General features: G+C 45.5%; 1 protein-coding gene across 1 annotated transcript in view; it reads right to left on the bottom strand.

Moving 5' to 3' along the window:
* LAMB4 (laminin subunit beta 4) overlaps positions 1 to 13,276 on the bottom strand; it is a 233,867-nt gene that overhangs the window by 39,941 nt on the left and 180,650 nt on the right. The gene's annotated exons all lie outside the window — the stretch shown is intronic.

The following is a 13,276-nucleotide window of genomic DNA, read 5'->3' on the forward strand; positions in this document are numbered from 1 at the left end:
AGAGCATGCAAAATCTGGTGCAGCTCTGCATAGAAACCAATCAACTTCCAGTTTTATTTGTCATAGCTTAATTGAACAAGCTGAAGTTAGTGTCAGGCTAGGTGCAGATAACAAGTAACAGTTCAGGTGTGCTGATTATACAAAGAGTTCAAAGCACATACCATGAGCAGGTCTAAGCAGAGCAGGTCAGCTGAGACTTGTAGTACACCGCTGCAGACGAAGGTAGATGACTGCTGTAGGTGAGGATAGATGATTGCTGGACCTTGTAGTTCACTGCTGTAGATGAGGATAGATGATTGCTGGACCTTGTGGTTCACTGCTGCAGATGAGGGTACTAGTAGAATCAGGCAAAGCGTAGTCTAGGCAAGCTGGGTCATACACAGGTAGATCAGAATCCAAACGGTACAGAATCAGAAGCAAGTACGGAGGGTCAAACAAGCCGGGTCAAACACGAAAGTCACAGAGCAAATATCAGCTGGATCAAACACGAGTGAACTCTAACACGAGCGCTGACTGAATGCTGATACAGGTGATTTAAACGTGAGCAGGCCAATCACTGTTGTTTCCCAGACACAGGCTGTGTCAGGTGAGTTGTGCTGGGTCCTAAAGGGATTCTAGTACTGACAGTACCCCCCCTTTCTCGAGGGGTTGCTCCTGCACCCCCAGGCTTACTTGGATAACGGAGATGGAACTTCTTCTTAAGTCGGTCAGCATGAAGATCACGAGCTGGTACCCAAGATCGATCCTCTGGACCGAACCCTTTCCAATGAACAAGATATTGTAAGGAATTGCGCACTCGTCTGGAATCAAGAATAAATGCCACTTCATATTCTTGACTGTCCAACATATCCACAGGTTCTGGTTCATTTACTAGGAGGCTGGAATGAACAGGTTTCAACAATGAAACATGAAAGACATTTGGAATGCGCATGGATGGGGGAAGTTTTAATCTGTAGGACACAGGATTAACAATCTCCGAGATTTCATAAGGCCCGATGAATTTTGGGCCAAGCTTTTTAGATGGAACATGCAGGGACAGATTCCGAGATGATAACCACACTTTGTCACCAACTTTATATTCTGGAGCCTTTAAGCGCTTCTTGTCAGCAGTTTTCTTAAAAGCCTGCACAGAGCGGGAAATAGCATGATTTACATCGGACCAGATTTTGGAGAAATGTTCAATAGTGGTGTTGGCATCTGGAACATCAGAGGGCGGAAGATCAAAGGAGCACACACGAGGATGCAACCCATAAACACAAAAGAAAGGAGAGGTCCCTGTAGATGTGCTGGCACAATTATTAAAGGCAAACTCTGCCCATGGAAGGATGTTGACCCACTCCACCTCATCTTTGGCCATCAGACAACGTACCATCTTCTCTAGAGTCTGATTAGTCCTTTCTGTTTGGCCATTAGTCTCAGGATGATATGCTGAAGAATATGATAATTTAATCCCCAGCTGAGAGCAAAGGGCCTTCCAAAACTGGGCTATGAACTGAGAGCCACGGTCAGAGACAATGTTAACTGGTGCCCCATGGAGCCTGAAAATGTGCTTAATGAATAAAGATGCCAGTTCTTTAGCAGATGGAAGCTTCGGAAGCGGAACAAAGTGGGCCATCTTACTGAACCTGTCTACCACCACCCAGATCGTGGAACATCCCTGGGACAGAGGCAAGTCTGTGATAAAGTCCATAGATAAATGGGTCCAGGGACAGGTAGGTATTGGTAGAGGACGAAGGAGACCGGGGGGCTTAGAGGTACTGCTCTTGCTTCTGGCGCAAACTTCACAGGCCTGGACGAAGGCTAACACATCCTGCCTAAGCGATGGCCACCAGAGGTTGCGAGAGACAATCTCAAAAGTTTGTCTAAACCCTGGATGTGCTGCGGGTTTTGATGCATGTACTTGTTGCAATACCTGCAAACGAAGAGCCAGGGGCACAAAGAGCATACCAGGGGGAGTGGAGGGAGGGGCTTCAGCCTGTGCTGGTAACAAGGCCTCAGAGATGTCAGTCTGGGTAAAAGCCAAAATCCTATCCTCAGAGATAATGGGTTGAGGAGGAAGCGGAGGAGGAGATTCTGATAAAAAACTACGAGACAAGGCATCGGCCTTAATGTTTTTTGGACCTGGTAAATAAGAAATTGTAAAGTCAAATCTGGAGAAGAACAATGACCACCTGGCTTGACGCGAGTTCAGTCTTTTAGCAGAACGGATATATTCAAGGTTTTTGTGGTCAGTCAGAACTATGAATGGATAGCGAGCTCCCTCCAGCCAATGTCTCCACTCCTCTAAAGCTAGCTTTATGGCTAAAAGTTCTCTGTTGCCTATATCGTAATTGCGTTCTGCTGGGGAATATTTACGGGACAAGAAGGCACAAGGGTGGATGGCAGCGCTTACAGGATCTTTTTGTGACAAAAGCGCCCCCACTCCTACTTCAGATGCATCTACCTCTATAATAAAAGGTAGCTCAGGAACAGGATGGCGTAGAATTGGTGCAGAGGTAAAGGCTTTCTTTAACTGGGTGAAGGCTGCCTGGGCTTCAGTAGTCCATTTAAATGTACTAGGAGTCTTCCTGGTGAGAGAGGTGATGGGATGTGCAATGGTGGCAAAGTTCTTAATGAATTTTCGATAGAAATTTGCAAAGCCCAGGAAGCGTTGAACTGCCTTCAGGTCTGAAGGTGGTGCCCAGTCTAGAATGGCTTGAACTTTGGCTGGGTCCATGGTGAGGCCTGTGTCAGAAATTAGGTAGCCCAGGAAAGGTACTTGTTTAACATGGAAAATACATTTTTCAGGCTTTACAAAAAGGGAGTGAGTCTTTAGTCGGGCTAATACCGAGCAGACATGCTTCTGATGTGTTTCAAGATTGGGAGAGTAAATCAAAATATCGTCTAAATAAACAAGCATGAAGCGACCCATCATGTCACGGAAAATGTCATTCATGAAGTTCTGAAAGACGGCTGGTGCATTCCTGAGGCCGAAAGGCATGACAAGACATTCGTAATGACCATCCTTGGTGTTAAAGGCCGTCTTCCATTCATCGCCTGCACGGATTCGCACCAGATTATAGGCTCCCCTTAAATCCAGTTTGGAGAAGATTTTGGCTCCCTGGATTTGAGAGAACAACTCTGTGATGAGAGGGAGAGGATACCGATTGGGAATGGTTATTTTATTTAGACCTCTGTAATCAACACAAAGTCGCAGTCCTCCATCCTTCTTCGGGACAAAGAAGCATCCTGCTCCTGCGGGAGAAGTGGAGGGACGGATGAAACCCTTAGCTAGGTTTTCCTGGATGTATTCTTGCAAAGCAAGATTCTCTGGTTCAGACAGTGGAAAGACTCTCCCTCGAGGAGGTGTAGTGTCAGGCAAGAGGTCAATGGGACAATCATAACTGCGATGAGGAGGTAAAGTGTCAGCAATTCCTTTAGAAAACACATCCCGAAAGTCCTTATAACAAAGTGGAATCTGTTCTATTCCCACTTGACAGGTATCAAGTCGAACAAGGTGTTGGATGCAGCTCTTTTTACACTGATTGGACCAAGCCAGAATATCTCTTGTTGGCCAGTCAATTACAGGATTGTGCTTCTGAAGCCAAGGAAGGCCTAGGATCAAAGGAGTGGATGGAGAGTCAATGACAAGACAAGAAATCTTCTCCCAATGCAAAGCCCCTAATTGTAACTGGAAAGGGTTGGTGGATTGGAGCACTAGGTCTTGTGAGAGAGGCCGATTATCCACAGAGATCAGGCGGACTGGACAATCTAGAGCATGAGTTTCCAGGGACAAAGAGGTGATCAGAGTTTTATCAATAAAATTCTCAGCTGCTCCAGAATCCACCAAGGCCAGCAGTTCATGAGCCCCTGTCCCAAAGTGAATGACAGCGGGTAAAAGTATACGATTGTCCCCCTGGGGAGATGAGAGTAGACCTAAGGTGACCTCCCCGCAATCACCTAGGTCCTGGCGTTTCCCGGACGTGTAGGGCACGAACGGAGCATATGACCCTTGAGGCCACAGTATAAGCAGAGTCCCATATTACGCCTGCGTTTGTGTTCCTGGGCAGATAACCGGGTGGAGCCTAACTGCATAGGTTCTTCCTCAGATTTGGCACTGGAGATGGAATAATCAGGTGGTAAGGAAGGTATACAGTTTGCCACAGCCATTGTTTGTTCTCGCCTCCTCTCTCGCTGGCGGCGGTCAATTCTAATAGCTAGACACATAGCCTCCTCCAGTGAGGCTGGGTAGGAGAAGTTGACCAGAGCGTCTTTAATCACATCTGAAAGGCCAATTCTAAACTGGCTGCGGAGAGCTGCATCATTCCAGCCAGATTCCGGGGCCCACCTGCGAAACTCTGAGCAATACATTTCAGCTGTGGTAGTTCCTTGTTTTAAGTTACGCAGGGTCGATTCTGCAGTAGCAGCACGATCTGGATCATCATATAGCAACCCAAGGGCTTCAAAGAAGGCATCTACTGTTAGTAAGGCTGGATGGTTAGGTTCCAGGTTAAAGGCCCAAGCCTGGGGGTCACCCTGTAGCAGAGAGATAATGATTTGAACCCTCTGAGTTTCATGGCCAGACGAGGATGGCCTCAACTTGAAATATAATTTGCAGCTGTTTTTAAAGTTGCAAAACGCTTTACGGTCACCAGAAAACCGGTCGGGCAAAGGAATTTTAGGTTCAGATGGAGTTTTAGTAATGGTGGTAGTAGAAGGAGATTGCACCTTGGTGAGCTCTGTGGCCATTTCCTGAACTTGATGTGATAAACAGCAAAGTTCTTGTGCAAACAACTGAGCCTGTTCAGGATTCATGATAGGTTTCCCTTTATGTATTGGCTCGTGTTAATGTCAGGCTAGGTGCAGATAACAAGTAACAGTTCAGGTGTGCTGATTATACAAAGAGTTCAAAGCACATACCATGAGCAGGTCTAAGCAGAGCAGGTCAGCTGAGACTTGTAGTACACCGCTGCAGACGAAGGTAGATGATTGCTGGACCTTGTAGTTCACTGCTGTAGGTGAGGATAGATGATTGCTGGACCTTGTAGTTCACTGCTGTAGATGAGGGTACTAGTAGAATCAGGCAAAGCGTAGTCTAGGCAAGCTGGGTCATACACAGGTAGATCAGAATCCAAACGGTACAGAATCAGAAGCAAGTACGGAGGGTCAAACAAGCCGGGTCAAACACGAAAGTCACAGAGCAAATATCAGCTGGATCAAACACGAGTGAACTCTAACACGAGCGCTGACTGAATGCTGATACAGGTGATTTAAACGTGAGCAGGCCAATCACTGTTGTTTCCCAGACACAGGCTGTGTCAGGTGAGTTGTGCTGGGTCCTAAAGGGATTCTAGTACTGACAGTTAGAAGCTGATTTGGCTACCATGCTGCACCAGATTTTGCACTCTCCAGTTTTAGTAAATCAACCCCATAATGTAGTACATGGGAAATTAAGAGGGAAGGACTGAAGGGAAAAGGATACCACATCCCAAAATTCTATAAAGAGGAAAAAGAGGGGGGCTAAAACGGGTTGGGAAATACCAACCCCAGGATTTTTAACGGTATCGAATCAACAAGATATGCAATCAACTGATAATTGCTAAAAAAAAATTTTGTTTTTATTCAATCAAAAATATACAAAACTAGATTATATTATACAGACATAAAAACCAATAGTGAGGCTGAATTGGGTGTAGATCAACTTCAGAATTACCCCACTTTGGTACATAAAAACAAAGACACTATGCTGCAATTATTCAACATGTTTCGCTCGTAACTCGAGCTTCATCAGGAATTGGTGCAGCAGCAGATCATAACAATTGCATCACAGTCCCTCAGGTCTGTGCATATATTAATCGTGAGTGATGAGTAGAGAGAAAGGTTCAATCAATGCACCCGCTGACCCAAAATGCACAGACTATATAGTGACGCGTCAACCCAAAATCAAGTCTGGATAATTGAATCAATCTGATTGCAGACTGGTTTCAAATGGTCAGTATGAAGGAATGCAAGCAGTATTGCCAGATGAGTTATTGAGGTAAATGCTGTACTATGCAAGTAATGTAAATTCCATCAGCGATCAGTGTGTGTATACTAGACATGTGCGATTCGTTTCGTACGAATTTCCCAAAATTCGTACGTTCGGGAGGATCCGAAATCCGAATTGCCGTGTGTCCGAATTCTGTACGGAATACAAACTTTTGTTTACGAATTTCGGATTTCGGATCAGTTGTTATGCTTATTATGAGGGGCTCCCACCATCCCTGTGCTATGTTGACTTCCTCCTGGGGCTGCTTATTATGAGGGGCTCCCACCATCCCTGTGCTATGCTGATTTCTTCCAGGTGCTGTACCTCAGCTGTGCATATTATGAGGGGCTCCCACCATCCCTGTGCTGTGCTGACTTCCTCCTGGGGCTGCTTATTATGAGGGGCTCCCACCATCCCTGTGCTTTGCTGACTTCCTCCTGGGGCTGTACCTCTGCTGTGCATATTATGAGGGGCTCCCACCATCCCTGTGCTGTGCTGACTTCCTACTGGGGCTGCTTATTATGAGGGGCTCCCACCATCCCTGTGCTATGCTGACTTCCTCCTGGGGCTGCTTATTATGAGGGGCTCCCACCATCCCTGTGCTATGCTGATTTCTTCTGGGTGCTGTACCTCTGCTGTGCATATTATGAGGGGCTCCCACCATCCCTGTGCTGTGCTGACTTCCTCCTGGGGCTTCTTATTATGAGGGGCTCCCACCATCCCTGTGCTGTGCTGACTTCCTCCTGGGGCTGTACCTTTGCTGTGCATATTATGAGGGGCTCCCACCATCCCTGTGCTGTGCTGACTTCCTCCTGGGGCTGCTTATTATGAGGGGCTCCCACCATCCCTGTGCTATGCTGACTTCCTCCTGGGGCTGCTTATTATGAGGGGCTCCACAGGGATGGTGGGAGCCCCTCATAATAAGCAGCCCCAGGAGGAAGTCAGCACAGCACAGGGATGGTGGGAGCCCCTCATAATAAGAAGCCCCAGGAGGAAGTCAGCACAGCACAGGGATGGTGGGAGCCCCTCATAATATGCACAGCAGAGGTACAGCACCCGGAAGAAATCAGCATAGCACGGGGATAGTGGGAGCCCCTCATAATAAGCAGCCCCAGGAGGAAATCAGCATAGCACAGGGATGGTGGGAGCCCCTCATAATAAGCAGCCCCAGGAGGAGCAGCCGCAAACTGGACCAGCGGTTCATGGCAGACAATCCGCTTCTCATCTAATGAAACTTCGTATTTCGGATAGGAAATTCTTCAACGGAATTTCGTATTTCGGATAAAAACCAAACTTCCATCAGCATCGACTGTCATATTGAGGTATATTTTTGCCTTTAAATTCATCGTAAAGAACGTTCGTACACGTTAATGAACCTAACGACATTTCGTATTTCGTACGAAACAGAACGGAATTTCGCACACGAAATACGAAGTACGAATTAATTTTATTACGAATCGAAACGGAACAGAACAAAACAAATTTATTGATGGCGCCCATGTATACAAAGTGTGGGATAGCCTATTCAGCAGTTCCTCCTCCGTCAATTGCCAACCCACCCCCTGACTGTCCACCCAAAGAACAAAAATTAGTCAGTCAGGGCTGTATATATGCCAGGGCAAAAATGTTGTCCCCTGTAATGCTTGACAAGTGAATGGGGTCATGCCCTGTAATCGCAAACCACTTCCCAGAAACCTCTCAACTGCACTCCACCACAGATCACTTTTCAGAGGGGCAGAAAGAGCTACTGTAAGTGTGAACAAGCCCTTAGTCCTCATTCACATGAGGCAGATCCGCTTCCATGGAATCCGCCAGCTCAGAGGGAGATCTCTCCGTTGATCTCCGCTGAGCCAGCTCACTGAGCGGGGAGGGTCTTGTCGAGTGCCACTAGTTTCTATGGAGAGACCGAATGACACCACTGAGACACGTCACCACTGACATCCGTCGCTTCATAGACTAGCATGGAGTGCTCGTTCAGGTCTGCCGTCAAAACTGGCAGGCGGACCTGAATGGTCCGACAATGTGAAAGGGGCCTTAGGTAGTTTCAGGAAACTGAATGAGCCCCCAGATGTTCTTTAGTTAATAAAATCTATTTTTATTTTATAATGTAGAGGAATACCTCAGGAAAATGTAATGGGATCTTTTTCTGGAATAAAATGTTAAGTTGCAATTATTACAATAATGGTAATTACTAAATAGCTATACTCTTTTACCCGGAATGTAAATAGAAATATAGGCAAACATTTCATTTTTTCATTTTGGATAGAATAACCCATTTTTGCCACCTCTGTCCCACTGGGGAGATTTACCTTCACTTCCTGTTCTATAGCCAAAACAGGACATAAGAGGTAATCCCCGCACATTAAGGGAATCCCTCGGGGCCCCCCAGGTCACCAAAACTCGTGTCCTCATTGGAAGATTACCCCTCTATTACTTTTCTGGGGACATACCAAAATTTTAGATTTTCTTTTACTTTCAGTGATAATGATAAATGGGACGAATAGAGAGGGTGAATCTTCCTTGGGGACACAGACCTCATAGATTTTCTAATCTCTCTCCAACATATCCAAAACAAACAAAACATTTTTGCCTTTGGTTGTACTCTAAGAAGGTATGGTCATCAGAAGACATATTGTGGCCCCTTGAAGAATCATTCTATTTAGTTAAGCCTGCTGTTTCATCAGAGTTTGACGTGTCTGATATAGATCTATGGCATATAACCAAAAAAGTCACAAAATCAGTTACATGCCCTAATACAATGGGCATTTTCGTATTGGACATTGTATAAAAAAACATTATATTGGAGGCGTGACTTGGCACATTGAGAGCTGAGACGTGTCTCAACACAGCTCCCGGCCCCTGAGACTCCCGCAGACTATTTCCCACCATTGGATTACCTCCTAACTTTACTGATGGGTGGTAGACTGGAGACAACCGCCAGACAGCAGGGTTATCTGGGACGCTTTTTCACCCATTTTTCTGCCATATCAGAGCACCAGCAGGCCTCCAAGATGGCACCAGCACCTTCTTCCCCAGCCCAGTCTGATTTTGGCGATTCACACACAGGTGAGATTCTGCAATCGCTCTGTGTCCCCGGGGGGCTCTGATCACCTCAACAGATGCTCCCACAGTGCCTCAGGAGCCTCCCCCTGCTCTGGGGATGGCTGGGACATAGAGACACAAATGAGATCATTGTACACTTACATCAGATCACTACCCACTAAAACTGACTTTGAACACTGTGTAGCTCGCACTGAAAAGACCTATCATTCAGAAATCAATAAGCTTAAAAAAACCTGGAGGTCCGTATGGAGGACATTGAGCACACCAGCGATGGCCTTTGCAATGCCTTACAATCCCATGATGAAACCCTGAATTCCCATACAGTGCAGATTTAGCAGCTTATGTATCAACAGAATGACATGGAAAATAGAACCAGACGTAATTATATTCGGATAAGGGGCATTTCTGAAACTGTTGAACATAAAGATCTTGCTGCGGCGGCCACCGCCATTTTCAGCCAGGTATTGCAGCAGCCAAAAGATGCACCCTTGAAACTGGAGAGAGTACATAGGGGACCTCAGGTCCCAGACACCCTGACTCCTCTTTCATCCATGACACCTTATGCAGAGTGCAGTTTTACAAGATCAAGGAGAATATTATGTGGACCACAAGCTCCCGAGACACCATCCTATTTAATGACACCACTGTCATGCTTTTACCAAACCTATCTCGTCAGACCCTGGCCAATGCAGCCGGCATTGAAACCACTCACACAGCTTCTCCAACAAAGGCATATCAAGTATCAATGGAGATTCCCCTTCCTTCTCAGAGTGCATCATGAGGGCAAGACGGCATTGTTACATACTTTGGGGGACCTACCCACTTTCCTTGGAACCCTGGAATTGGCCCAAGTCTCCCTACCAGATTGGACTTTTTGGCTGACGACACCTAGCCTTCCTTACGCCACTCAGTGGCAGAAAATTGTGAAAAACAAGCACCCTAGATCCCCCTCACACTGACCACCAGATGACTGACATTCTGAGTCACCATGTCCTTTTTCCCTTCTAGGGATCCCCTTGCATACAGGACTTCCCTTACTATGGAAATGAGCTCTGGCTCTACCTGAGAGGCCCAGTCGGGTCCTGATCATTGTTTATCTTACTTGTTTCAGATTTTCTAGTTACCTGCTATGCTGTACTACCACACTGCCTAGGTTCACTTGGTCATTTGCAATATGCATCTGTACAATCGATTTGGCACTATACCTTTATCATGCCCGAGATGGTTTTCTCTATTGTTCTTTTGTGTTTTTCTTCTTTTACACCCTTGAGTTAATCCCTAATGTTTCTAGTTTTTCAATTACTATCCTGTGGAGGGAGGAGCTCGGGGGCTGGATCATGTGCCTTCCTTACTACCCCCCCGTGCAGAAATATGCACTGGACTATGTTTCTACAGTTCTGTGATCTTTTGTTGCTTAGGTTTTCACCATTTAAGTGATATACTGCCAACTAGTGGCCTGATATGTTTATATACATGGTGGCTTTCTCCTGCCACGTTCATAGGCTATATCTCCTTTTCAAGGGTCCACTACAGGTATCTCATACTTAGGCATCACCATTCCATCTAATCTCTCCAATCTATATACACTGAATTACCCCCCATTACTAACTCGGATAAGGAAAGACTTGGATTCCTGGGAGTCCTCTCCTCTGCCTTGGCTTGGGCACATAAACACCTTGAAAATGGACATGCAACCAAAGCTATTTTACCTTTTTCAGACCATTCCCATACTTCAGCCTAAACAGTTCTTCCACTCTTACAGTTCTTCCACTCTTTACGATCTATGTCTATACGTTTTAAATGGAGTAGGGGTTTCTCTTGTATATGCCCCAAACTGCTTACCTTCCCCAGGCTTCATGGTGGAGTAGGATTCCCGGATTATGAGCTCTACCACAAAGCTGCTATTTTGGCCAGGGTGCTTGAATGGTTCCCTCACCCCTTCATTAAATCATCTGTCATGGTGGAACAAGATCTTTCTCCTCTGGATGGATCTCAAAGCCCTTCTTTGGGGATATTCTTAAGACTTACCTAGGCTACACTCCTCCTCACCTTTAACCCATGTGACACTACATATATGGCCCTATCCGATAACCCTGCTCTCCCCCAGGGCTTGGGTTTGCCTACAGTGGGTACACTGATGAGAGCCATGTGGCGAGTGGCACACTCGATTGCGCACCAGACTACTGGGCAGCCTGTTTTCCCAGGGGGTGGTAACAATTGGCTCACTGCCCTTCATCTATCTACCTTCTGTACAGGACTATTTCACTCTGCCCAGGTTTACCACCCCCTTGCTGAATATGAGCGACTGTGTTTTCTTTCCGAAACGCCCAGACATCTGTTATCTGCGATTTATCAACTACTCCTTTAGCAACAATGAGCTCCCTACTTATACCAGGATGTGGTCTACGGACTTGCTAAAGGAGCTCATGACTGCCGAACTGGCAGACCTCTTTCCACTTCACCCATAAATCCACTATCTCATGCTATGCTCAGGAAAAAAACTCTAAGCGTATGCCTAGATGGTACAGAGATCCCTCATCCTTACATAGAATATTCCTGTCCATGCCTGCCAACTGTTGGAGATGTGGATCAGCAGAAGGGACTTATGTACACATCTGGTGAGAGTGCAGCAGGATACAACCTTTTTGGTCTCAAGTTTTCACTGAATACAATACAATATACAATGTTTCTCTACAGCCCTCGTCTAAAGTGGCTTGATAGCCTCCCAAAAAAAGAGTCTGCTTCGTTTCTTCCTTTCAGCTGCAAGATAATTGATTCCCTTATTTTGTAAGTCAGATGTGCCTCCCTCTTTAGCTCTGGAGGTCTGCACAGTGAAATGATGCGGATGGAGGAGATGTTGCCAATAAACAATGATTCCTTTGAGAAGTTCAAAATTTTATGTCTGGATAGATTTTTCCACTTCCGACACCCTTAAACGCTCTGTTGTAAATTATAAATTATAAATGTTCTCCTTTTCTTATTTCTACCCCCTATAACAAATGTAGGGCCATGAGAGATGCTCAAGACTCCTCTCTCTCCTTTTTATTTTTGTCGCCCGGGACTCTTTCGGGGATGCTCCTCTCCCTCTTCAATTTCTTTCCTTTCCATGCCTCTTCTTTTTTTGTTCCCTACTGATCTACTAATATTTGACTACCATTCACTTTCTTTTTATTCTCTTTTGACCCTCTTATCTGACATGCCTACATGCTGATTTGCTTCAAACTATTCTCGTTTATAGTTTTTGATTACACAACTGCATATCCTAGCCCTAGCTTGTTTTGGGACCAACATATAGGGTTGCCACCTGTTTCGGGATTCACCTGGACATTCCGGGATTGGAATAATATGTCCGGGTTTCAATCTATGTCATAACTCTGAACCGCGAATGTACACCTCTTACTGTTCACCTTTTTGTTTTCCATGTGAAATAAAAATACAAATTTACCTCTAAAAAACATTTATAATATTTTCTTTTTTTCCCCCATAAATATATTATTTTCTATACTGTCAGAAATTAGATCTGATGAGAAAAATTAACAGAGGGATTTTTTTATCCACTATTTCTTCACTACTTATTTTCTCCAATCCATCTATGTGTTTAATATGTTTTGAAATGTTTCTTAGGCCGCGTACACACGGGCGGACTGTATGGCCTACTTAGTCCGTCGAAACACATTTCAGCGGACAGTCCGCTCGTGTGTGGGCTTCAGCGGACTTTTCAGCGTGCAGTCTGGCGTACTAAGTATTTCGTATTTTTCTAAATTCTGTCCGTCATACTTTGGTTTCAGCGGACAATCCGCTCGTGTGTGGGCTAGTTCGACGGACTAAGAATGGCGCATGCTCAGAAAGGATTTACACGGCGGAAGGTTGCATTGCTGTGTATTGGACTTCCTATTTCTAGTCCCGTCGTATGTGCTGTACACGTCATCGCGCAAGCTTTCGACGGACTGTTTGTGCATCCGTGTGTGGTCAAGTCCGTTCATTCGAAAGTATGACGGACTGTCCGTCGGATTGTATGACGGACTAAGTAGGCCATACAGTCCGCCCGTGTGTACGCAGCCTTAGCATACAAACACAAATGTTTTAAATAAATCAATTGCAATGTACAACTTCCATTACAATGTAAGTGTATATCAATTGTTCCTGTGTGGAATAATCATAACAAACTTTTCTAGGTGAACCAACTGGTATAACCTGTGCTTCCAT

This window comes from Lithobates pipiens, unplaced genomic scaffold, assembly GCF_037356315.1.
Source record: "Lithobates pipiens isolate NorthernLeopardFrog02 unplaced genomic scaffold, aLitPip1_a1.2 Scaffold_8, whole genome shotgun sequence".
Lineage (NCBI taxonomy): Eukaryota > Metazoa > Chordata > Amphibia > Anura > Ranidae > Lithobates > Lithobates pipiens.